Here is a 26709-nt window from a genome sequence, read left to right on the forward strand (position 1 = left end):
GAGGAACTGGTTGCTGTTATTACGGATGAAATGAAGGTGAAGACTGGTTAAATCACGTTATATCCTACAGGAAAACATATATTATCTGTTAAAATGTTTAAATATAATGGGTAATAGTTTACAACACCACGCTCTCCATTTACTCCAAAATAATGCAATCCTGCAGCTCTCATCTTCTTGCACAGTAATTGGGTGGTTATTTAAATTCTGGGAAAGCAATAATTAGCAAGATATGTTGAGGAGGGGGGAAGGGGTTATAAAAAGAAAATAGGTTGGTTTCCTCACTAAACGACTTGGTACTGACATGTCAACAAAGTCAACGAAACAGGATTCGTGATGCCAGCGTACATAAACAGAAGTTCGTGATGCCAGCGTACATAAACAGAAGTTCGTGATGCCATCGTACATTTGATATACTGTATATTCAAAATGTACTTGATCAATGATTGAGTGCTTACTCAAAAGTGTCACTATTTGTAAATTTCATATTTTATGGATACTTTTGAGTAATTAATCCATTTTTAACTAAGCATATTTTGAATATACAGTATATCAAATGTACGCTGGCATCACAGACTTCTGTTTATGTACGCTGGCATCACGAATTCTGTTTGGTTGACTGTGTTGACATGTCAGTTCCGAGTCGTTCAGTGAGGAAACCGACCTATTTTCTTTTTACAACCCCTTCCCCCTTCCTCAACATATCTTGCTAATTATTGCTTTCCCAGAATTTAAATAACCACCTAATTACTGTGCAAGAAGATGAGAGCTGCAGGATTGCATTATTTTGGAGTAAATGGAGAGCTTGGTGTTGTAAACTACAGTATTACCATATAATATCTCTAGTTACTTATATTCTATTAAAATGTTAAAATATAATGACTTGTTCAAATTCTGTGTCATTTCACTCACGTATGTACTGCGAACGCTAACATTACCAACGTTACCAACGTTACCAACGTTACCAATGTTATATAGCGTTACCAACGTTACGATGTTAGTAATGCTACGGTAATATTAGCATGTGTATTCTAAAGAATTTTTCCATATACCCTTTACACAATATATAAAAAGGTACAAAAAGGGGTATTATTTTACTGTATTACAGGGCAATGTAACCTAGGAAAAAACTACTTTTTCTTATAGAAAAAATTACGCTCTTCGAAAATGACACTCGTTCCCGTCGCAAATGAATAGTTTCAGAAATATATATATATATATATATATATATATCTATATCTATATATCTATATATATCTATAACCTGCGGTAATGGGGGACCCCCAGTGGGAACTCGGGGTTTCGGGTGGGGAAAACATACTGGGGAAACGATATATAATGGTAAAACAAGCCTTTTCTTCTTTATACATTACCTTCTTGGATGTATAATAAATGGAGGAAAAGACAAAACAGTATAACTGGATATGTCTCGTGAAAAAATACGGTAACTAGAGCTGCCAATGTGTGATGTAGATCAAATGTTAGTGTAACATGCTAACATTAACAGTGATTTTTCATTTAATATTTCTCATTCTACTTGCCGGTTGTAGTGGCTCCTGTTCGTTCGTTTGTACATAGCAGAGACTGTTCCTCCACCAATAGGATTTCTTCTTATTTAATCGTGAAATGTAACTATTCGTCTTCTCCACCAGCTCTGTTAAAGTCTATTGCTTGATCAGTTATGTAATACCCTTGTATAAATATTACGTTTGACCCCAGTATTACCCGTTTTATTATCCGATACCTTATAAAATCACCTCATTTTATATACCCATCAAATATTATTTATCATACACTCCATTTTATCTTTCTACTTTACTTTTGTATATTTTGTTATTACCTTGTCACTCCCAGATTTCACATAAATACTTGCTCTGGACAAGATTCCCATTCTGGATCATTCATGTTTACTCTCTAGACTCCGTTGCTTTTCCATTAACCAATCACAAACCCATACGTATCTTAAGTTTGAACAGGGTGGTTGATATTTCCCTACCCCCATTCCAACAAATCCCTTTACATGGAAACCTTTGCCCAAGTCAGGTCTTTGTAAGTTCAAGTGATGTCTTTTTCCGTAATTTACAATTGAAGTTTTAGAAAATTGTAACGACTGCAGTAATTCATACTTGAAAGTATTTTGGTGAATTCCAATGTAGATAATTTTCTTAAATCTCATAATGTAATATACCAACGTTTACAGTGTTCCAAGTGCAGTACTAAAATAAGGCAAAGCAGTTAAGACCCTACAGACTCACAGTCACAAGTTCACCCCCGTGACCCACAAGTTATGTTGTCACGGTCATAAAAGTAAGTCATTAATTTCTTTAATTTTAATGGTTTAGTTTTACTATATTTTGTTAGTGTGAAGCTCAACATTACTGCTTGCCAGTGCATACGAGGTTGATGTTTTATTTTCCTGTGATCGTAAGCAAGGACCAAGAACCATTATATTTAATGTTGCTAATGTTAGCGTAACATTACTAATTTTAGCGTGCACAGCTCAACATTACTGCTTGCCAGTACATGTGAGCTTGATGTTTTATTTTCATGTGAGCGAAGTGAGCTAATGGCGGAACAAGAACCATTATATATAATGTTATCATAACAGTGCTAACGTTATCGTAACGTGAGTGAAGTGATACGGATTAACATGATATATAATAACAAAGGGCATTATATTGGGTTTGTGACCTGGGAACTTCTAGGTTAGGTTAGGTGGGTTTGTTAGGTTCTATACCCATTTTGTACTCTTTTATATATTGTGTAAAGGGTATATGGAAAAATTCTTTAAAATACACATGATAATATTAATGTAAGCATTGCTAACGTTATCAATGCCACTGCAACGTTGGTAACGCTGTGTAACATTAGTAACATTGCTAATGTTACCGTTCTCAGTTCATACGTGCGTGAAGTGACACAGAATTTGAACTAGTCATTATTTGTTCCGTAACCGAAATACAAACCACGCTATTTACATTGGGTTTACCTTTTAGCGTAGCTGAAATGGCGAGCCATTTGAATTTAACGAGGGTGTATTACCACCGCGCTAGTTAGCGGGGGGGTAGGGGAGTGGTAGCTAGCTACCCTTCCCCCCCTCACACACCGGTGAACTGCTTCACTTTCAATTTTGGCTCGGACATGGACAGACGTCTCTGTCTTTGTCCTCGCTTGGCAGTCATTGTTTGTTTTGTCTTTACTTAATCACTTACTTTTCTTTTACTCAATATATATGTAAAAATTTTTTCGTGTTTATGTATATATTTGAGTATAGAAATCAGTAAGTTTCCTTTTCAGAGTTTGTGCTTGTGTGTGTAGTGTACGATATCACCGTGGAGCCCTCGGCAGTTAGGCCACCATGGTGTAATTTCATGGATCGCGATCGAGTTTGACTTTTGTCTTTCTCTCTCTCTCTCTCTTTGAGGTCGTTCACCCTTTTACTATGTTACTTTTACTACGTCTGAGTAGCTTCCTTCCCGTGTGGGTGGGGTTGCTACGCCGTACGTTTAGTCTTAAATTAGTTTATGAATCTAATTGTATTTGTTGATATTTCAGCTTTGTAGAATGATTCCTTTCGGGGTCTTCGTTCTTTCTTTAGTGTTCATTCATTTTTAAATTACATAATTACATAGTTACATAATTGTAATTGTTATAATTCTGTGTTGGTTGCAGCTCTCCTTCCGTGAGTGTAAGTGGTTGTGATGGCACGTGCCTGTTGTGTAATTCTTGTGTTCCTTTCCCTCGGGATTCCTCTTCGGAGCCTTCCCGGGGAATGAATGTTAACTAATGATTTTTGTTTTTATTTTTCACAGTTACCGATCTAGTTCGTTTCTGTAATGTGACATCGGAGTGAGCTGTCTTGTTGAGGCCTGGGGATTCGGCTGTTGCTGCCTCCCCTATTCATCTTCGTCAGGGGTGTGTCTCCTTCTCCTGGAAGTACTCCCGTGACGATTGACAGCTCTCCAGTACATTTTAGAACACTCAGGAGGCTCGCCTCCTTGGGTGGGTAACTTTCCTTCCGAGGGAAGTTTTCCTGTCCAGGCTTGAGTTTTTCCCCTTTGGAAGGTTTTTCTCTTGCCTTTTTTTTCGTGCGACTATGCTCTTGGTGCTGAGCGGTCGCACCTGCAGCAACGCTCAAGGGGCTGGGCAACTGCAGGAGCCCCTCTTCGAAGGATTGCTCTTTTTAGGTCACTGGCTGACCCGTCTCTTCTACAAAGTGTTTCTCTTTCGTTCGCGAGAGAGTACACTCATAGAGACTCCTCTTCTGAGGACTCTTCTGCTGTTGTTGCTGTTGGCTGCCTTCGCCGTAAGGCTCATCGTCCGCTACGTCGTAAGGGACTCCCATAAGGGTGCTAAGAGGCGCCTTTTTGAATCTCCGTATGCAGCCTGCAGCTCCTTCTTCTTGACATTCCGCTCCTGGTGCAGATGGACAGCAGTCTGACCTCGTCATCCGACGGTCAACGGTCTTCCGGCGGACAACGATCTTCCGACGGACATTGGTCCCTTTGGGGCAAAGGGTTGCCTCCCACGGGGGTGCTTCCCTTGCATGTCAAGGTTCCCCTGCGCGCCCTTCTGCAGTGTTCTCTCCTGCTCAGTGTTAGCGCACAGGCGCTCTCCTGCTCAGTGTTAGCGCACAGGCGCTCTCCTGCTCATCAGCGTTTTCCTGTTCGCTAGCTCTCCCCTGTTCGCCAACTCTCTCCTGTTCGTCAACTCTCTCCTGTTCGTCAGCGCTCTCCTGATGATCGTCGCTGCTGTTCCTGTTGGTTCCTGTTACGCACCCTGTGCGCCCACGTTCGCCCGCGCAATCTAGAACTTCGGTTCAGGTCTTGGATAAGGACTCTTCTTCTACGCACAGTATTCCACGCGTTGCTTTCTGCTCGCCAGCGATCACCAGCTCGCCAGCGACCACAGACGCGCCAACGTTCTCCTGCTCGTCAGCGTTCTCCTGCGCGTCAACGATCGCCATCGATCTGCCACGCGTGTCAGGTCCTCTGGACACCATCAGTAGCGATCTAGCGCTCGCCTGCTGTGGACCATGATCTCCGGTAGCTGAGTCTTGCCTTAGATCTTCCTCCTGCTCGCCAGCGCTCACCTTTACTTCTGTCCTTCTGTGCGCCAGCTTTCTTCTATCGCCAGCGCACATCTGCGCGCCCTTTCCTGCCACGCACCAATGGGCGCCAACGGTTTTTCCTGACCGTCCAGGATCGCCTGATTGACAGCTCGCTTCAGCGCTCGCCTTCCTGATGCACCTGCGCGCCTTCTGTTTAGCGCAATGCGCGCTAACCATCCCTAGTCTCTTACGCGTTAGCGATCGCCTACGCGCCCGCGCGATTCTTCGCCTGCGCGCTAGCGTTTTGTTAACGCACCACCGCTCGCCAACGCGCCGTCGCTTGCCAACGTGCCATCGCTTGCCGACTCGCCATCGCTTGCCAACGCGCCTTCACTCGCCTATGGGCCATCGCTCGTCAACGCGCCATCGCCCGCCTACGCGCCATCGGTCTCCCGACCGCCTGCGCTTACCCGCGCGCCCACGTGCCTGCGCGACCGCACGACCACGTGCCCGCGCGCCTATGCGCATGCGCTCCAATGTTCGCCCGCGTGCGAACCAACGGTATTCCATCGCCGTCGCGCGAACCGCGCGAACCGACGGCGGTCCGTCGCGCGAACCGACGGCGTTCCGTCGCGCGAACCGACGGCGTTCCGTCGCGCGAACCGACGGCGTTCCGTCGCGCGAACCGACGGCGTTCCGTCGCGCGAACCGACGGCGTTCCGTCGCGCGAACCGACGGCGTTCCGTCGCGCGAACCGACGGCGTTCCGTCGCGCGAACCGACGGCGTTCCGTCGCGCGAACCGACGGCGCTCCGTCGCGCCAACCGACGGCGCTCCGTCGCGCCAACCGACGGCGCTCCGTCGCGCCAACCGACGGCGCTCCGTCGCGCCAACCGACGGCGCTCCGTCGCGCCAACCGACGGCGCTCCGTCGCGCCAACCGACGGAGTTCCGTCCCGAGAACGTCGGCTCGATTCCTGCAGTATCCATTGCTCGCCTACGGGTCATCGCTCGCCTGTGAACTTTCGGATTCCGACCACCAGCTCTTGCCCTTACCACGCTCGCCCTCCTTCTGCGCTCCCTCGCGCACTTTCGTCTGCGTGCCCGCGCATGGGCACTTCCACGTTTGGCCACGTGCAAACCATTGATTTACCATCGCAACATGGCCAGCCTGGCGAGTCTTCTGGAACGTATTTCCAGAACACGGTCTTCACCCCGTAAACTCAGAGCATGGCACATGCAAGAGCAGGAAGAATCTTCAGGGAGGTCTGAGCAATATTCTTCTTTCCAGAACCTGGGTTAGCCCTTCCTCGTCATTCCCTGGAAGGGTCTTGCCAGGGGACTTTCCGTTCGAGATTTCTCTGTCGGTCAAGGGGTGACTGGTTTACCCCTTCCTCTTCTCCATCTCGTGGAAGGGGCTTATCCAGGTCCTTTCCCTCCTCGGTTGCGACTCGAGGTTTTGTACAAGGAAGCTCCAGGAAGATCATGGGTACTTTCCTCCTCTCGGGCTCAAGCACCTTGGCGTTTCGTCGCCAAGTTTTGAACTTGCGGGCAAGTTGATGTTGGACCATCTACACACAGAGACCGAGGGCTTCCTCTCGGGTGTCTCATCCGTGGATGTCGACAAGCTCAGACACTCTTCCATCCTTGGGAAGAGCTTGTTTGTGCACAAGGACGGAGACAGGCACAGCGGTTGTGCGGAGGAAGTCGACTTTCGTTTTCACTCCTCCAAGGCGCTTTCTTCCAGATCCTGCAGGCCTCCAGCGCCTCTTCTTTCAGCCTCGTCGGCCTAAGTTATCGGACCGGCTACGGCAGCTAAGACTAGGTGTCCAATAGCAGTCCCCTCCTGTCAGGAACAGGTAGCACGGGGGGCATAATCCTAGAGGGAGCGGCAGAGATCACAAACTCTAGGATTGGCAACCCCCCCCTTGCAGGTCTCACGCTGGGAGGATGCCTAAGGTTACTCATCCGGATAACAGCTTCCCGATGCCGATTCCTGCACGATCTCTGTGATCAGCCAGGGATATCGCGCCTCGCTCTTACCATCTCTCCGTCTCAGTCAGCGAATTCAGTGTCACTGAACCTCTATGCCATGGGGTCGGCAAGAGTTTTGCCCGTTTGGGCAGAATGATCCATGCCTTAGGAGAAGGTCCTCCATAGGGTCGTCGACGGCTTCACCCCCCGGCTTCTTCAGTCGATCCTTTCTCGTAGGAAAGCATCTGAGACGGGAATTCCGTAGTCGACCTCTCAGCTCTGATCAAGTTTGTCGAACAAACTTTGTCCAGCGTGGAACAGCAGAATCGATCAGACTGGTATCGAGGTGGCAGGAGTCCTTAGGCACTGGATCGGAAGTACGGGTACTTTCAGTTTCCATTCCATCCATCTTCCAGGAAGCTCTTGGAATTCAGCCTAGACTTAAGATGCGGTGTGGCGATCCCGCCGCGGCATCGCAGGTTTTTCCCCAGAGAACTCTCCCTGCTTTCTTCATGGCCGCTCAGGAGCAGGCTTCCGCCTCCTTTGCCTTTGGAGGTCTGGTCAACTCCGGTAGGCTCGGGTTCGACCTTCTTCAATGCCGGGACAAGCTTCCAGATCCTTACCATGAGTGAGGGATCACGGTAATTTGCTAGGAGCCTTCTCTACTTCTGCCTCAACATCAGGTGTATCTAGCCATGATATTGAGTCAACGGCCTTTCCACGTTGGAAGCAACGCTTCTCGTCCGTCCAGCGAGGTTAAGCAACGTCGGGTCTGGTCGGTACTTGGATGGGTGACCGCCTGGGGACGCCAGATGCTGTTGCCGCCTTCTCCGAGCCTTCCCTTCAGTTGACTGTGGCGAGGCTGAGGAGAGTCGCAGTACCTGTTCTCAGTCAAGCAGAGCTTTCAGCCCTACCTTGGAACGTTTCCTAGCCTAGGTCTCTTTTCCTCATTGACCCGTCTAAAGTCCCGAACGGTCGCCTCAGGATAAGTTCCCTGTGGGGCGGCCCAAGTTCCGGTGGTATCAAAGCAACGATTAACCGGACTTTCTGGCCCCTATAGGACCAGCGGAACGTTTAGACCTGCAATGGGTGTTGACCTATGGAACCTCTTGATGGGAGTGGATATTCTCGTCCTTTCCCCACATTTTTTATGCTGTTCTCGGACTTGTCAAAGAAAAGCGGGGGGGGGGGGGGGGGGATGTTCCGGTTGAGGCCTATGGTCAGGACCGGAAGGATACCTCTCCATCATTCAGGCAGGCTTAGGGGCCGTAGTCTGGCCCCTCTACAGATCCTACAGCACCTGCCGAGCCGCTCCGTGCGCGACGACTTCATGGTATTGGCGTATTCCAACCAGCAAGGGACACATTTTCATACCTTCGCATATTGCAGTAGAGATACTGAGATGATTTGAGATCCTCTCAATACCACTATCGGCTCGCTCATTCCGGGCAGAGGAATGTTCTCTCCGACTATCTGAGCAGAGCCTCGCAGATAGACTGTACCTGGGGGTCTTTGGCCTTTAGTAACCAGCAAGTCCTGGCCTGGGGGACCTGATCGCGACAGCTTGGAACTTCAAGCTTCCGCTGTTCTTCCCCCCAGTCTCAGACCCCAAGACTCTTTGGCAAGATGCATTCCGGTGATGGTGGGACAACATCGACGCCTGCGTCTTCCCACCATTGTTGTCTGTTGAGAATGGGTCTCAACAAGACCAGGTTGTCTGTCAACCTTTCTATGGCCCTGAGAGCTCCACTGGGACTATACGCGGAACGGTTTCCGGACCCTCTGCTTCCCCTGACGGAACTCCCGGGAGAGCTTCTCCCACGGCACAGGCTACTCAAACAACCACACTACAACATCTTTCACGAGCCGGGGCATCGCTTCGGCTTCACGCCTGGAGACACTAAGCCTCCTCCTCAAGAAGAGACAACCCGCTACAGTTGCGGGGCGGAGGTCGCGTCATCTGCGATAGTCATCCGCAGGGGTCTACCAGGCGTAGTGGAGAGTCATCTGTGGTTGGTGTCGTGGGAGAGATACCTCTTCCCTTGAGGCCTCTTTTCCAGCAATAACGGAGTTATTGCTTATCGGCGGGAGGAAACTCCTTTCCGCTCTCGTCAGTGAAGCCTGTCGCTCAGCCTTTCCCTGGCCTTCAGGCTGAAAGGAATAAACTTTTTCCTTCCCGCTGGACCTTTCCTCGCTCATGCGAAGCTGCAAACGTCCCTGCCCCCAGTCGGAGTGAGACCTCCTCCATGGAGCATGGTTCGGACTTTTTAGTCCCTTAAGAGATCCTCTCAAGAACCATTACGTCAGGCCTCTGATCGTATTCCGTCTTGGGGGACGGTACTCTTGCTCGCTCTGGCCTCGGCCAGTGTGTAAGCAATCTTCTTGGTCTCGTACGACTCCGCCCTTTCTAAAGAATAGGGGAAGGCAACATTCAGGTTCGCTCCTGAATTGTTTGCTGGACTCAGAATCTTGGGGTCCCTGCCCTTCGGTCCAATTCCTTCAAGTTTTCGAGTCACCATTCTGTATCAGATGGACCCAACCTTCTCCTTCTTGCCAGTAAAGGAATCGAGGGGTTATCTTTGGGAACAGCTGCAGTTTTTCCTCACGTGCAGCCGGGTTGGAAGCACAAGAAGGACACGGGAGAGTCACCAGTATACCTCTTCAGCTCGGACTCAAGGACATTCATCTCGACCTGAATCCCGACCCTCCCCCGTCACATCGCCCTACAGCACGATGTCGGATGCATCGCAACGTCCCTCGCCTTCGAGTAGTACTACTCTGTGACGCAGGTGCTACAAGCTGGAGTCTGGAAGCGTCTAATGACCTTCGCAGCCCGCTTCCTGCAGGACGTGACCCACAGGACTATCGATACGTTTCTATCGCTCTGTGGTGGCTACACAACAGCTGGTCTAACCTCAGGCTCCTTTTTGGACAGGTAGCAGAAGGTTGAGGGCATTGTTGTCAGGTTTTAGTCTGCATGAACGAAAGAAGTATGTCTGGCCCTTACTTCTTTCTTCATCGTCCCCTCTACTGGGAAGCAGCATCCTGGTCTCTGCATAGCTGACCTCAAACCTCTGCAGGTAAACCATGCTTCCTTGTGTTCCGAGTATTGAGTCACTACTGTCGCGTCCCCCATACCCCAACGAGGTGGTATTGGGAACGTCCTAACCCAGAGTTCCTTCTGGAACTCCAGGTCAACTGCCTAGGATGGGTCACACTTCTTCCTTCACACACAAGCTTATGTAGGCCACACGTTTCCTTGCGGAGCAAGGAACTTGTGGGGTGCCGGGACTCCTTTTCTCGAGTGCGACTCACTCGGATTCTGAGTCCCCGGGTAAAGCCAAAGCCAGTATGGCTTGGGACTTTCCACCCTTCCTAAGGGGTAAGTCACCCAATGTAAATAGCGTGGTTTGTATTTCGGTTACGGAACAAATGACAAATTCGGAGATAATTTGTATTTTTCCTAACCGTACAAACCTTAGCTATTTACACATATTTGCCCGCCAGCCCTGTGCCCCAAGACAAGTCCTACCTCTAAGTGAAGTGAAGCAGTTCACCGGTGTGTGAGGGGGGGAGGGGTAGCTAGCTACCACTCCCCTACCCCCCCCCCCCCCCGCTAACTAGCGCGGGGGTAATACACCCTCGTTAAATTCTAATGGCTCGCCATTTCAGCTACCTTAAAAGGTAAACCCAATGTAAATAGCTAAGGTTTGTATGGTTAGGAAAAATACAAATTATCTCCGAATTTGTCATATCTAAGCATTTTAACAAAATATATATAATAAAAGACATCATATTTGAATATTTTAACAGAAAATCTATGTTTTCCTGTAGAAAATAACATTATTTAACCGGTTTTCACCTTCATTTCATCTGTAATAACAGCAACCAGTTCGGCTACTTAAAGTTAGTCTAATTGGCTGTTCTGTTTGTTTGCGATTGAAATTAAGGTAAAATTCGGTCAAATCACGTTATTTACTATAGGAAAACATTTATTTTCTGTTCGAAATGAGAATCTGTAATACAGTAAAGCTTCACCCAAAAAGGGTACAGAACCTAACAAACCCACCTAACCTAACTTAGAAGTTCATAACATTAGCAACACTATATAATGGTTCTTTTTCCACCATTAGATCGCTTACGCTCGCTTGAAAATAGAACATAAAGCTCGTATGTATTGGCAAGCGGTAATGTTGAGCTGCGCATGCTAACAAAATAGTAAAACTAACACATTAAAATTAAAGAAATTAATGACACTTTTATCGCGACAATGAAACTTGTGGGTCACCAGGGTGTTGTGAATGTGAGACAATGGCATCTTAACTTCTTTTTCTTAGTTTAGTACGGCACTTGGAATACTGTAAACGTTGGTCTACAGTATAACATTACAAGATTTAAGAAAATTATGAACATTGTAATTCACCAAACTACTTTCAAGTATTGATTACTGCAGTCTTTACAAGTTTCTAAAACTTCCATCGTAAAAACTCAAAAAAAACGTCACTTGAACTAACAAAGACCTGACTTGGACAAAGGCTTCCATGGAAAAGTGTTTGTTGAAAGGTGGGGGTTGGGAAATATTACCTCCCCCCTTGTGCAAACTTTCCATACGTATGTGTTCATGATTGGTTAACGGAAAAGCAACGGATTCTAGAGAGTAAACATGAATGAACCAGAATGGGAAACTTGTCCAGAGCAAGTATTTATGTGAAATTTGGGCATGATAAGGTAATAACAAAATGTATAAAAGTAATATAGCAAGGTTAAATGGAATGTATGATAAATAATATTTAATGGGAATATAAAATGAGGTGATTTTATAAGATATCGGATAATAAAACGAGTAATTCTTGGGTCAATCGTAGTATGTATATGAGGGTACATTACATAAAATGAATGGTATAGTTGTACTGGATCAAGTAATATACTTGAATGACGTGAGTAAAGTTGAATAGTTTCTTGTTCCGTAACTGGAATACTGTACAAACCACGCTATTTAAAGTGGGTAATTACTTTCGGCGTAGCTGAAAGGACGAGCCATAAAAATTTAACGAGGGATTACTAGCCCACCGCTACTTAAGGGGGGATAGGGAGGGTAGTTAGCTACCCTCCCCCCTCACACACCTGTGTTGTAAGCTCACTTTGCTTACGGCTCGGGTGTTAGATGGACGTGTCCGTTGTCACCCTCGCCTACACGACAGCCGTTAATCGTTGCTTTTGCTTTCTCTTTTCTAGAGTGTTGTGAAGTTGGCCTCTACAATGCGGAAGTGCCCTGGGTTACCTGACCGCCCTTGTGGGACCTTCATGTCTTCTATCAAAAGGGATCCACACACCTTATGCCCTTATTGTAGGGGTTAGCGGTGTGAAAGTGATAACGTATGTATGGAATGTAGGGAGTGGCCTACCTCCCAGTGGGAGAGGTTTTCTCGGCCCCGGAAGAAGAAGTCCAAACGGGATATTTCTCCTTCAAAGGTTTCTTTGAAGAAGGAAAATCCTAAGGACTCTTCTTCCGTAGCCCAAACCTCCTCCGAAGCTCCCACTCGGTCGGCTTCTCGCGAGAGGCCGTCGAGTGGTAGTGTAGGCCGTACTGTTGTTGACCGATCTCAGGGTTTGGGAGAGGGAGTTGCCTCCCATAGTGAGGCAGCTCCTCCTCCTCCCCCGGGGGAGGATTCAATTATTTCTCCTGATGTGAATAATGATGATCTTTTGCAGGTTTGGGCTTCCTTGGGGCTTCAGGGTTTGCCCTCCAAGGAAGCCCTGTTTGACATGATCAGGTTGGGAGCAGCTGTCACACAGTCACCGGCGGTAGCAGAGGTTGACCCTCTGTCTATTGTCGAGGCTGTTGTGGCAGACGCTTCCAATGAGAATGTTCAAACCCCTGATCCTGTTGTAGCTGAAGGCTTAGTTTCCCCCTCCGAACATCCTTCGAGGGAGGAACTAGGTCCAATGGTCTTTCCTGCGGGTGATTCTCCCCCCCGGGGGAGTTCACTGACAGAGACTCCTCTACGCAGGACTGCCGATGGTTTGCCTGCTGCTCCCAAAGGACGTATCCGACGTAAGGCTCGCCTTCCTCTTCGTCGCCGAGATCTTCCTTCTCCTCACAAGGGTGTTAGGAGGCGCCTCTTTGGATCTTCATCCTCGCAGTCCCCCCCAGAGGAACCTCGTCCTTCAGCTACTGTTCCTGCTACTTCCTTGGACCTGGACCTCTCCGCAGATCGTTCGCGATCTCCTACGCCTGCCAGATCTGCTGACCTGCCTTCACCTTTCTTGGCTGCTGACGCGCTGTGGGCTCCCACTCATCCCGTTTTCAAACGGGCACCGGTCCCTTTGGGGCAAAAGGGGCTTTCACACATTGTGTGTTAGTCCCTTAAGCGCCAGGTTTCCCCTGTGCGCTAACGTTCGCCTGCGCGCCATAAGCCCCCTCCGGTTGCTGTCTCATCTCGCCAGCGCTCTCCTGCACGCCCATGACCTCCTGCTCGCCAACGGACCTCTGCGCTCCCTCGGCCTGATGCACGCCATGGACGCCCTCGGTCTCCTGCTCGTCAGCGCTCTCCTGCTCTTCAGCGATCTCTTGCTCGCCAGCGCTCCCCTGCTCGCCAGCGCTCTCCTGCTCGCAAACGCTCTCCTGCTCGTCAGCGCTCTCCAGCTTGCCAGCGCTCTCCTGCTCGCCAACGCTTGCCTGCTCGTCATCGCTCGCCTGCTCGCCCTCGATCTTCGGATCAGGGCTCCAAAGAGAAGTCTTCTTCCTCTCCTACTTGCCAGCGCTCTCCTCCACGATCGCCGACTCGCCATCAGACCTCGCCTGCTCGCCATCCCTCGCTTACGCGCCATCGCCCGCAGTCTCCATCGCGCACCCACGCGCCCAGTGCCAGAACTTCTGTTCCTGATGAGCGACCTCCTGCGCACCCGCGCGCTATGGATATTCCCCCTTCACGCACGCGCTCCACGGCTTCGGCCTTATGGGCCCTTCAAAATCCTGTGGCTGCAGTCCATCTGAGGTCTCCGGAACGCGCTAACGCGCCCCGTCACTTACGCGCATACGCTCCCTGACACCTACGCGCCCTGTCGCCTGTGCGCCCATGAGCTCCTTCTCCTGCGTGCCATCGTTCGCCGACGGGCCAACGCGTGAACTCTCCTACGCGCCAACGCTCGCCTGCGCGCCAACGCGCCCCCTCGCCTACGCGCCATCGTTCTCCTGCGCGCCATCGCCCGCCCGCGAGCCCACACGCTCCCTTGCCATCGCCCATGCGCTCCCTCGCCATCGCCCATGCGCTCCCTCGCCATCGCCCGCGCGCGAGCAATCTCCCCCCAAACTAGGCAATGGCCTATCGCGTGGGCGCGATGCCCAGTGCGACCCACAGCGCGACCCACAGCGCGTTCCCACACAGGATCCTGCAGTACGACGCGCAGTCAGGTCATCTTCATCACGTTTCCTCCCCCCCCCGTAAGCGCAGGACAGCGCGCTCAACGGAGGGAGGAAAATCTCTGTACAGGTCCAGGAACTTTTCATATACAGCTTCTTCCTTTCAGGCAGACCCGGTTGTAGTTTCCACTCCTAGGGATCTTACGATCCCCTTCCCTCCAGAGGGTGTCTCTGACAGCGCTGCTGTCAGTCTGCTGCCCTGGTTTGAGCCCTTGATCAGAGCGGTTGCGCAGGCTTTCAAGCCCGCTTTTTCTGAACTAGGCCTCAAATCTGCGGCTATCTCAGCCCCCCTGAAGAGGAAGAGAGGAGTGGACGACGGGTTTACTTCTCCAAGGGCGAAACTGGCTCCTCAGAAGCCGTCGAGGAAGGCTCCCTCCCCTCCCCAGACTTTCTTTCCATCCCCCGTGGACGAGGGTTTTCCGTCCTCAGGGGATTCTCGTGAGGTGAGGCGTTCTCCCATCGCATCAATGGAAGAACCCTCACCTCACGCCGAGAAGTCTCCTCGGGTGGAGGCGGAGAAGAGCCCTCCACCATCTTTGTTGGAATCCTGCATCCCTCCCAGGAGGGAGTTGAAGGACTCCAAGACGGTTCCGAAATCTTCTTCGAGGATCAGACCAGAACCAGCTAAGCCTGCGGAGAACGTCCACGAGTTCCCCCCCCAAAAAGAGCCTTTGGGGACTGGAGACCTTGCTGCTAGTCCATCAGGAGGAGAGCCGCAGGAGTCGGAGCAAGCCTTTTGGCAAGTTTTGACTCTGATGAGGAACCTTAACGGATTTTCGGATCCAGAGATTCCTCCTCGAGAGGGCAAGGACACGGTTCTGGACCGAGTGTTTGGTACCCAAAAGCCCACTAAAACCAGCGCGGCTTTGCCCTGGTCCCAGGGGGTCAAGGGTGCCAGAGATAAGGTCGAGAGCCAGCTCTCCGAGCTAGCCTCCTCCAGCTGTTCCAGCGCCGGAAACAAACTCCTCCCACCTCCTCGTGTCCACCAGAGGAGGTACTTCGAAATCATCGAGGAGTCCTGTTTAGCTCTTCCCCTCCACCACTCGGTGGAAGAGCTCTCCAGGGGAGTCCCTCTCGAGAGACTCTCCAACCGGCCAGTGTCGTTCTCGGCCTTGGAGATTCTCTGCCAGGAGAAGGTAGCGAAGTGTGCCATGCAGGCCACTTCGTGGCTGGATATCTGGCTAGGATCTCTTGGCATCCTGATAGGATCCGAAGACTTGTCTAAGGAGAGTACCAGGAAGGCCTTGGAGACCTTCCTTCTTTCGGGCACTCATACCATCGAGTTTCTGGCCCACCAAGTCTCGAACTTGTGGGCTAACACTATCCTGAAACGCCGTGATACGTTGTCTGAAAAATTCAACTCGAAGGTCCCCAACACCGAGGTCAATAAGCTCAGACATTCCTCCCTTTTGGGGAGTAGTCTGTTTGAGCCGAAAGATGTAGAGCAGGCGGCTGAGAGGTGGAGGAAGTCCATCCAGGACTCCCTCCTCCAGAGGGCTTTAACATCAAAGCCCTATAAGCCTCCAGCACCTCAACAACCTCGCCTTGCAAAGACGACAAAGCCGGCAGTTGCAGCAAAGGCAGCGGTGTCCAAACAGCCCATTCCCGTCAAGGACACGAAAGGCAAGAAGTCCTCCAGGGGAGGCAAAAATCCTAGGGGGAGTGGCCGAGGCCACAAACGCTAGGATTGGCAGTCCCCCCACATGTCGACCAGTGGGGGGATGCCTCCAAAGTTGCACGAACAGGTGGCAGGAACTCGGGGCCGATTCCTGGATGATCTCCGTGATTAGCCAAGGATATCGCGTCCCGTTCATAACATCTCTTCCTCCCCTGACAGCGAATCCAGTGTCGTTGAGCTCTCTTGCCATGGGATGGCTAAAGGGCAAGCCCTTTGGGCAGAAGTTGTGACCATGTTGAAGAAGGACGCTCTCCAAGAGGTCGTCGACGGGTCCCCAGGCTTCTACAGTCGACTCTTTCTTGTAAAGAAGGCGTCTGGAGACTAGTCATCGACCTCTCAGCTCTGAACAGGTTTGTAAAGCAGACCCCGTTCAGCATGGATACGGCAGACACGGTCAGACTCGCAGTGAGACCGTGAGACTTCATGTGCACACTGGATCTGAAGGACGCGTACTTCCAGATCCCAATCCATCCGTCTTCAAGGAAGTACCTAAGATTCAGCCTAGACAACAAGATTTACCAGTTCAAGGTGCTGTGCTTCGGTCTCTCAACCTAACCTCAGGTTTTCACGAGAGTTTTCACCCTGATATCCTCGTGGGCACACAAGATCGGCATCCGTCTCCTCCGTTATCTGGAGGACGACTTGCTGATCTTAGCAGACTCGGAGTCGCCCCTTCTTCGACACCGAGACAAACTTCTGGGGATTTGCCAAGATCTAGGGATCATGGTAAATCTCGAGAAGTTTTCTCTGCTTCCTACCCAAAGACTGGTATATCTAGGCATGATATTGGACACCAATCTCCACAAAGCCTTCCCATCAGATGACAGGATTGCAAGGCTGAGGAAGGTCGCAAGTCCTTTCCTCAGACGAGACGAACTCCCAGCCCAATCGTGGTTATGTCTCCTCGGCCATCTCTCATCCTTGGTCCGTCTAGTTCTAAACGGTCGTCTCAGAATGAGATCCCTGCAATGGCGGCTCAAGTCCCGGTGGAGTCAAGGACACGATTCCCCGGAAGTCTTGATCCCTATGGGTCTCGCGTAACAGACGGACCTTCAGTGGTGGGTGGCAGACGAGAACCTACGAAAGGGAGTGGATCTTCTCGTCCTCCCCCCGGATTTGATGCTGTTTTTGGATGCCTCAAAGAAAGGGTGGGGGGCCCACGTTCTGAACCACAGGACCTCAGGCCTGTGGTCAGAATCAGAAAAGTGCCTCCATATAAATCTGCTAGAAATGAAGGCCGTTTTTCTGGCCCTTCAACAGTTTCAACAGCACCTGGCGGGTCACTCTGTGGTGGTGATGAGCGACTACACCACAGTAGTGGCTTACATCAAGCAGGGAGGTACCTTTTCAGAACAGCTATCCCATCTTGCAATAGAGATACTAAGATGGACCGAAGTCCACTCGATTCCACTTTTGGCTCGCTTCATTCCGGGCAAAAGGAATGTGCTCGCCGACAGTCTGAGCAGAGCGTCTCAGATAGTGAGTACCGAGTGGTCTTTGGATCGTCAAGTAGCCAACAAAGTCCTGACTTTGTGGGGTTCCCCGATTGTGGATCTGTTCACGACAGCGTTGAACTTCCAACTGCCGCTGTACTGTTCCCCAGTCCCGGACCCCAAGGCTCTCTGGCAAGATGCTTTCCAACACCGGTGGGACAACATCGACGTATACGCCTTTCCCCCGTTCTGTCTGATGAGGAGGGTACTCAACGAGACCAGACTATCGGTCAACCTCTCGATGACTCTCATAGCTCCGCTGTGGCATCACGCGGAATGGTTCCCGGACCTTCTGCAACTCCTTACGGAGCCTCCGAGAGAACTCCCTCCGCGACACGAGCCAATCAAACAACCACACGCCAACATCTTTCACAAAGCCGTAGCTTCGCTTCGGCTTCACGCCTGGAGACCATCCAGCATCTCCTCGCAGAGATAGGATTTTCGCAACAAGTTGCGGAAAGGATGTCTGGACACCTGCGAAAGTCATCCGCAGGGGTCTACCATACGAAGTGGAGAGTTTTCTGTGGTTGGTGTCGTGGAAGGGGTATCTCTCCACTCGATGCCACTATTCCAGCAATAGCGGAGTTCATCGTGTATTTGCGAGAAGAAATGCGCCTTTCAGTCTCGGCAGTGAAAGGCTATCGCTCAGCCTTAAGTCTAGCCTTCAGGCTCAAAGGAGTGGACATTTCTTCTTCGCTAGAACTTTCGCTACTCATACGTAGTTATGAACTTGCATGCCCTCAGTCGGAAGTGAGACCTCCTCCATGGAACGTGGTTCGAGTTCTCAGGTCTCTTAAGAGACCTCCCTACGAACCATTACGCCAGGCTTCAGATCACCACCTTACTTGGAAGATGGTGCTCCTACTAGCTTTGGCGTCAGCCAAGCGTTAGCGAACTTCATGGTCTCTCGTATAACATCGCCCATTCAAGGGGATGGGGGGAGGTAACGTTCAGCTTCATCCCTGAGTTTATTGCTAAGACTCAGAATCCGGGAGTGCCGGACCCTCGCTTCGACTCCTTCCGGATTTCGAGTCTTTGTTCCGTAACAGATGACCCAGACCATCTCCTACTGTGCCCAGTAAGGAGTCTGAGGCTATACCTGAAGAGAACAGCTTCAGTTCGTCCCCAAGTGCGGGCTTTGTTTGTCAGCACTGGGAGATTGAAGAGGGGGGTTACCAAGAACACCATCTCAGCATGGATTTGAAGGGCAATCCATCTGTCCCTGAATCCTGACCCTCCTCCATCACGTCGTCCTAGAGCTCATGATGTTAGGGGAGTAGCTACCTCCCTGGCATTCAAGAAAAACTTCTCAGTGATGCAGGTTCTACAAGCAGGGGTGTGGAAGCGTCAAACGACCTTCACAGCCCACTACCTGTAAGACGTGACCCACAGGAGGCTCGATACGTTCTCTATCGGCCCTGTGGTGGCTGCACAACAGCTGGTTTAAACCTCAGGCTCCTTAATGGACAAGTAGCAGAGGGTTGAGGGCATTGTTACCCGATTTTAGTCTGCATGAATGAAAAGGTATGCCTGGCCCTTATTCTTTTCTTCATCCTCCCCTCTCTTGGGGAAAGCAGCATTCTGGGTTCTCTGCACAGCTGACCTCAAACCACTGCAGGTAAACCATGTTTCCTTGTGTTCCTAGTATTAAGTTAATACTTTCGCGTCCCCATACCCTGACGAGGGGGTATTGGGAGAGTCCTAGCCTAAAGTTTCCATCTAAAGAACTTCAGGTCAACTTCCTAGGACGAGTCACACTTTTTTTTCTTCACACACAGCTTACGTAGGCCGCAGCCCTTGCATAGCAAGGTGCGAGCAAGGTGCAGGGACTCTTTATTGTTGAGTGCTGACACACTCAGATAATGGGTCCCCGGGCAAAGCCAAAAGCTAGTATGGCTGGGACTTGTTCCACCCTTCCTAAGGGTTAAGTCACCCACTTTAAATAGCTTGGTTTGTATTCCAGTTACGGAACAAATGACAAATTCGTAGATAATTTTGTATTTTTCCTAACTATACAAACCTTAGCTATTTGATCAAACTTGCCCGCCAGCCCTGTCCCCCATGAAGTCCTACCTCTAAGCAAAGTGAGCTTACAACACAGGTGTGTGAGGGGGGATGGTAGCTAACTACCCCCCGTACCCCCCGCTAACTAGTGGTGGGGTAGTACTCCCTCGTTAAATTTTTATGGCTCGTCCTTTCAGCTACGCCGAAAGTAATTACCCACTTTAAATAGCTAAGGTAAAATACAAATTATCTACGAATTTGTCATATTTCACGGTTAGGGAAGGAGAAATCCTATTGGTGGAGGAAGAGGAGCCTATGTGCGAGTTTTTGCGCAGAAGGTCGAAACCTTCCATGTACAAACGAACGAACGGGAGCGACTACAATCGACAAGTAGAATGACAAAAAATAAATGTAAAACACTGCTAATGTTAGCATGTTACGGTAACGTTGCCGCAGCTCTACATCACACGTAGACAGCTCTGGTTACCATATTTTTTCATGAGTCATAGCATTTGCTATGGCGCCTCCAAAGTTTATCCAGTTATACTGTTTTGTCTCTTCCTCTGTTTATTATGCATCCAAGAAGTTAATGTATAGAGAAGAAAAGGCTTATTTTACCATTATATATCGTTTCCCCAGTATGTTTTCCCTACCCAAAACCCTGAGTTCCCACTGGGGGTCCCCCATTATTGTAGGATATAGATATATACATATTTCTGAAAATATTCATTTGTGACAGGAACGAGTGTCATTTTCAAAGAGAGCGGAATTTTTTCTATAGAAAAAAATACTTTTTTCTTAGGTTACATTGCCCTGTAATACAGTAAAATAATACCGAAAATAAGACCCGTTTTTATTTTGGTGAATTCCAATGTTGATAATTTTCTTAAATCTCGTAATGTAATATACCAACGTTTACAGTGTTCCAAGTGCAGTACTAAAATAAGGCAAAGCAGTTAAGACCCTACAGACTTACAGTCACAAGTTCACCCCCGTGACCCACAAGTTACGTTGTCACGGTCATAAAAGTAAGTCATTAATTTCTTTAATTTTAATGTGTTAGTTTTACTATATTTTGTTAGAGTGCGAAGCTCAACATTACCGCTTGCCAGTGCATACGAGGTTGATGTTTTATTTTCCTGTGATCGTAAGCAAGGAACAAGAACCATTATATTTAACATTGCTAATGTTAGCGTAACATTACTAATTTTAGCGTGCACAGCTCAACATTACTGCTTGCCAGTACATGTGAGCTTGATGTTTTATTTTCATGTGAGCGAAGTGAGCTAATGGCGGAACAAGAACCATTATATATAATGTTATCATAACAGTGCTAACGTTATTGTAACGTGAGTGAAGTGATACGGATTAACATGATATATAATAACAAAGGGTATTATATTGGGTTTGTGACCTGGGAACTTCTAGGTTAGGTTAGGTGGGTTTGTTAGGTTCTGTACCCTTTTTGTATTTTTTTATATATTGTGTAAAGGGTATATGGAAAAATTCTTTAAAATACACATGATAATATTAATGTAAGCATTGCTAAGGTTATCAATGCCACCGCAAAGTTGGTAACGCTGTGTTTTTATGAATAGAACTTACCTGGCAGTTATATATATATAGCTGAGTCTCTGACTGCGGCAGAATTTAATCGAAAATCGCGGCAACCGCCTTGTGGTGGTTGTGTGGTTAGATGGTTAACAACCCTTACAGGGTGGTACTTGGAATCATTCCCATTTTCTGTTCCTCAGATTATCTCTGCCGGCCGGATCGACAACATCGTTGGTCCGCCTTTCAGAGTTTTTCGGATCGCTTTCCCTTCATCGCCTTTTTGGACTTCGTTTTTGGTGAAGTACACTGTGTTGGGATTTGGCAATCGTGTTGTTTTTGTTTTTTGTCTTTTTTCCTTTATTATCATGAGTGAGAAAATTCATTATCGTGTTTGTGTGAATGATATTTGCAAGGTGAGTTTGCCGAAACTTTCTGTTGACCCTCACACTATCTGTATGGGTTGCAGGGGGTTTGAATGTGCTTTAGATAATAAGTGCAAGGAATGCGAGGTTTTAAGTGATAATGATTGGTTAGCTATGCAGCGCCATGTGCGCAAACTTGAGATTGATAGAGTTAGAAGAGCTAAATCAAAGTCAAAGTCTGCTAGTGAGCCTAGCTTAGATTTATCTATTGACCCTTTGCTTGTAACCCCTTTGGAAGGTATTCCTTCCCCAAATGTAGTGACTCCTGCCCCTTCTACAGGACCTGTACCTACGGATGACCCTGGGTATGCTAAATTAGCTGCTGAATTGGAGGCCATTAAAGCACAGTTGGAGGCCTTTAAAGGTAAGGGTGTAGGTGAAATTAGTGCTTGTGAAAGTGCAGTGGAGGTGGCGACTGATCGAATCTGTCATACCCCTAGGTCTAGACCTCTACCAAGCTCCCAGGACCAAGGGAGAAGGTACGTCGAAAGCCGAAAGGGGGTGAGAGGTGCTTATCCTCGGTCAGTCGTTGCCTCAGACAGTCCTGTTGCGATCTCCCAGGCTGCTCTTGACCGCCGTAGGAAAGGCGTGTCGGATACGTTTGTGTCTTCGCCTGATCGTTCTCCCAGATATAATTGGCGTTACGAATCAAGACCAATGATGAGAGGGTGGAACCGGGACGTGCAGTCTCGCTCTCCCTCTCCCGGTTCGAGTAGCAGAGACCCTGATCCTTCGGAAGACGATTTCGATGCTCCTGTTAAAAGGGCGAAACAGTCATTAGCCCAGTTAATCCTGCTAGACTCCCTGCTTCTTCTGCCAGCGCTCCCAGTCAAGCCGTACGACAACTGCCGTCTTCGGCACCGCGAGAGCCAGCGGAGGCTGCTAAAGCTTTCATGGTTGTTATGCAGGAACAACTCTCATCGTTAGTTAAAGCTTTCAGCCACCCTTCTCAGTCCGTCAGACGTAAGGACGTCTCTTTGCCTGTTAAGAGATCTTCTTCTAAGAGAGATTTTAGTATCTCTCCCAAGAAACCTCTGCGCACTTCGTCGGCCGTACGACAACGTACACCCTCTTCATTGGCACGCTGCCAGGAATTTCCTTCCCCCCTCTCCTGCCGCCAGGACGATACTGCCTCTCGTTCTTGGCGCCGTGACGATTCCGTTTCCCTTTCGAAACTCCTGGACGTTACTGCCTCGTTTCTTAGGAAACAGGATGAATGCAGTCTGCATTTTCAAGGCAACGGCAGCCTGCATCTTCAGGACGCTTCTGTTTCTCGTCATTCTCCCTCCCAGGAGAGGCAGACCAGGTGCCTGGACAAACTCAAAGACTTTTTGAGGAAGCAGGAATGCTCAGCGAAGGAGTGGATGAGTCTGCTGGGAACTCTATCCTCCCTGGAGCAGTTTGTCCCTTTGGGGAGACTGCACCTAAGGCCTCTGCAACACTTCCTCGCAAAGGTTTGGAACAGAAAGATCCAGGAGGACACTTTTTCTTTTCCCATTCCGACAGAGATCAAGGATCTTTTAATGTGGTGGCTGGACCCAGCTCTGTTGGGAAAAGGGATCTCCTTGTTCAAGAAGAACCCCGACTTAGTGTTATTCTCAGATGCGTCCGAGTCAGGCTGGGGAGCAACACTAGGGAACAAAGAGGTCTCAGGTATTTGGGAAGGGAGTCAGGTCAGTTGGCATATCAACAGGAAGGAATTGATGGCCATTTTGTTAGGGCTCAAGGCCTTCAAAACCTCGGTGTCGGGAAAGACTGTGGAGATCAATTCCGACAACACCACAGCTCTCGCGTACATAAGGAAGCAAGGGGGAACTCACTCCCTCTCCCTGTTCTCAACTGCGAGAGAGCTTCTCCTCTGGGCGAACGAGAACGAGACCCAGCTGTTGACAAGGTTTGTTCAAGGGCAGAGAAACATCAGGGCAGACATGCTCAGCAGGAGGGGACAGGTCCTTCCTACAGAGTGGACTCTCAACCCGCATGTCTGTCGGAGCCTCTGGAAGTTGTGGGGCAGACCAGTAATAGACCTTTTCGCCTCCGGTCTAAACAAGAGGATCCCCAACTACTGCTCCCTAGTCCCGGACGAGGAAGCTGTTGCAGTGGACGCCTTCTTGATGGATTGGACGGGGCTGGACATGTATGCCTTTCCCATGTTCAAGATCATCAATCTGGTTGTCAGGAAGTTCGCTCTCCTCGATTCGGGACGAATGACCCTAGTGGCTCCATTCTGGCCTGCGAGGGAATGGTTCACCGAAGTGGTAGGGTTACTGATGGACTTTCCAAGAAGACTCCCGGCAAGTCCAGATCTTCTCAGACAACCCCACTTCGAGAGATTTCACCAAAACCCCCTCGCTCTCAATCTGACTGCCTTCAGACTGTCGAGAAGCTCGTTAGATCTCGAGGCTTTTCGGCACAAGCGGCGAAAGCTATTGCCAGGGCAAGGAGGATCTCTTCACAAAGAGTCTACCAGTCAAAGTGGGAGACCTTTAGAGCTTGGTGCAGGAGGCGCAAGGTTTCTCGTCCTCTACCTCTCTGAGCCAGATTGCAGACTTTCTTTTGTACCTCAGGCAGGATGCTAAGCTTGCTGTATCTACCATTAAAGGATACAGGAGCATGCTCTCAACCGTCTTTAGGCATAGAGGCTTAGAGTTATCTCAGAATAAGGACTTGCAGGACCTCATTAGGTCTTTTGAGACAACGAAGCAGGTGCACTTAAGACCCCCTTCTTGGAACCTGGATGTGGTGCTTAAGTTTTTGTGCTCCAGGAAGTTTGAGCCTATCTCGCAAGCTTCTCTGCGAGATGTGACTAAGAAAACCCTCTTCCTTTTGTCTCTAGCGACTGCCAGGAGGATCAGCGAGGTCCAGGCAATCGAGAAGCGTGTAGGCTTCACCCTAAATGGAGCGGTTTGTTCCTTGAAGTTCGACTTTCTCGCCAAGAATGAGAACACTTCGAAACCCTGGCCTAGGACTTTTGAAGTCCCTAACCTCCCTAACCACACGAATCTAGTAGGTCAAGAACAGGAAAGCCTCCTCTGCCCGGTTAGGGCTCTCAAGGCTTATTTGCCCCACACTAAGAGCGTGAGGGGTGCTTCCAACTCCTTATGGTGTTCAGTGAAGGATCCTCAAAAACCCCTGTCAAAGAACGCTTTGTCCTTTTTCCTGAGGGAAACTATTAGGGAAGCCCACCTCTTTTGTGAGGAAGAAAACTTCGCCCTGTTGAAAGTACGGGCTCACGAAGTAAGGGCCATTGCTGCTTCGCTGGCATACCGGAAAAATATGTCAGTTAAGCAGATCATGGACGCAACGTTCTGGAGGAGCAACTCTGTCTTCGCCTCTCATTACCTCAGAGAGGTAAGAGTGCACTATGACAAGTGTTATACCTTGGGCCCATACGTAGCTGCGGCTTCTGTATTAGGCAAAGGAGTTACTACCCCCACTCAACCTTAGTTTATGTACTTGTATATGGGTTTGTGTTTTTTATGGTTGTCTGAGGTCCTCGTCCTGTGGTACGGTTCCCTCAGTCCAGATAGATAGTTTATATCTATTTCTGCAAGGTTAGATGGTTAGCTTTAGTAAGGTTGCAGGTTTTTTATATGGGAAGGTAGTTTTCTGAAGTCTAGTCAAGTTGTTGGTCCTACCCCTTTGACAGACTCGATTGAGTTGTTTGCAGTGTAGCAGGTCTACTCCTGGCTGAACACTCCTAAGGGAAAGCGACTCTAGAGGCAGTTACCTTTGAAGTCAGCTACCTTAGCAGGTAAGGAATCAAGGTGTTTGTTCTCCTACAACTCTTGTTGTTTCCCCAACTATGTTTTTTCTGTCTGTTTCCCTCCTCCAAATGTGTGAATCAGCTATATATATATATATAACTGCCAGGTAAGTTCTATTCATAAAAATGGAGTTTTTATGATAAAACAAAGTTTTATGAATACTTACCTGGCAGTTATATATATATTTTAAAGCCCACCCACCTCCCCTCAGGAGACAGGTCCGGCAAAGATAATCTGAGGAACAGAAAATGGGAATGATTCCAAGTACCACCCTGTAAGGGTTGTTAACCATCTAACCACACAACCACCACAAGGCGGTTGCCGCGATTTTCGATTAAATTCTGCCGCAGTCAGAGACTCAGCTATATATATATAACTGCCAGGTAAGTATTCATAAAACTTTGTTTTATCATAAAAACTCCATATCATTGGTAACGCTGCTAATGTTACCGTTCTTAGTACATACGTGAGTGAAGTGACACAGAATTTGAAAAAGTCATTATATTTAAGCATTTTAACAAAATATATATAAGACATTATATTTGAATATTTTAACCGAAAACATATGTTTTCCTGTAGAAAATAACATGATTTAACTGGTTTTCACCTTCATTTCATCCGTAATAACAGCAACCAGTTTGGCTACCTAAAGTTAGTCTAATTGGTTGTTCTGTTTGTTTGCGGTTGAAATTAAGGTCAAATTCGGTCAAATAACGTTATTTACTATAGGAAAACATATTTTCTGTTCGAAATGAGAATCTGTAATACAGTAAAGCTTTACCCAAAAAGGGTACAGAACCTAACAAACCCACCTAACCTAACCTAGAAGTTCATAACATTAGCAACACTATATATAATGATTCTTTTTCCGTCATTAGCTCGCTTACGCTCGCTTGAAAATAGAACATAAAGCTCGTATGTACTCGCAAGCGTTAATGTTGAGCTGCGCATGCTAACAAAATAGTAAAACTAACTCACTAAAATTAAAGAAATTAATGACACTTTTATGACTGCGACGATGAAACTTGTGGGTCACCAGGGTGTTGTGAATGTGAGACTATGGCGTCTTAACTTCTTTTTCTTAGTTTAGTACTGCACTTGGAACACTGTAAACGTTGATCTACAGTATTACATTACAAGATTTAAGAAAATTATTAACATTGTAATTCACCAAAATACTTTCAAGTATTAATTACTGCAGTCGTTACAAGTTTCTAAAACTTCCATCGTAAAATACGCAAAAAGGCGTCGCTTGAACTAACAAAGACCTGACTTGGGCAAAGGTTTCCATGGAAAAGGGTTTGTTGGAAGGTGGGGGTTGGGAAATATTACCTCCCCCCTTGTGC

General features: G+C 48.6%; 1 protein-coding gene and 1 pseudogene across 13 annotated transcripts in view; both read left to right on the plus strand.

The window, feature by feature from the left end:
• The window catches only part of LOC137656632 (uncharacterized), a 425700-nt gene that overhangs the window by 2703 nt on the left and 396288 nt on the right, over positions 1-26709 (plus strand). The gene's annotated exons all lie outside the window — the stretch shown is intronic.
• On the plus strand, positions 7728-7846 carry LOC137656910 (5S ribosomal RNA; annotated as a pseudogene).

The sequence above is a fragment of the Palaemon carinicauda genome, chromosome 17 (assembly GCF_036898095.1).
Source record: "Palaemon carinicauda isolate YSFRI2023 chromosome 17, ASM3689809v2, whole genome shotgun sequence".
NCBI lineage: Eukaryota > Metazoa > Arthropoda > Malacostraca > Decapoda > Palaemonidae > Palaemon > Palaemon carinicauda.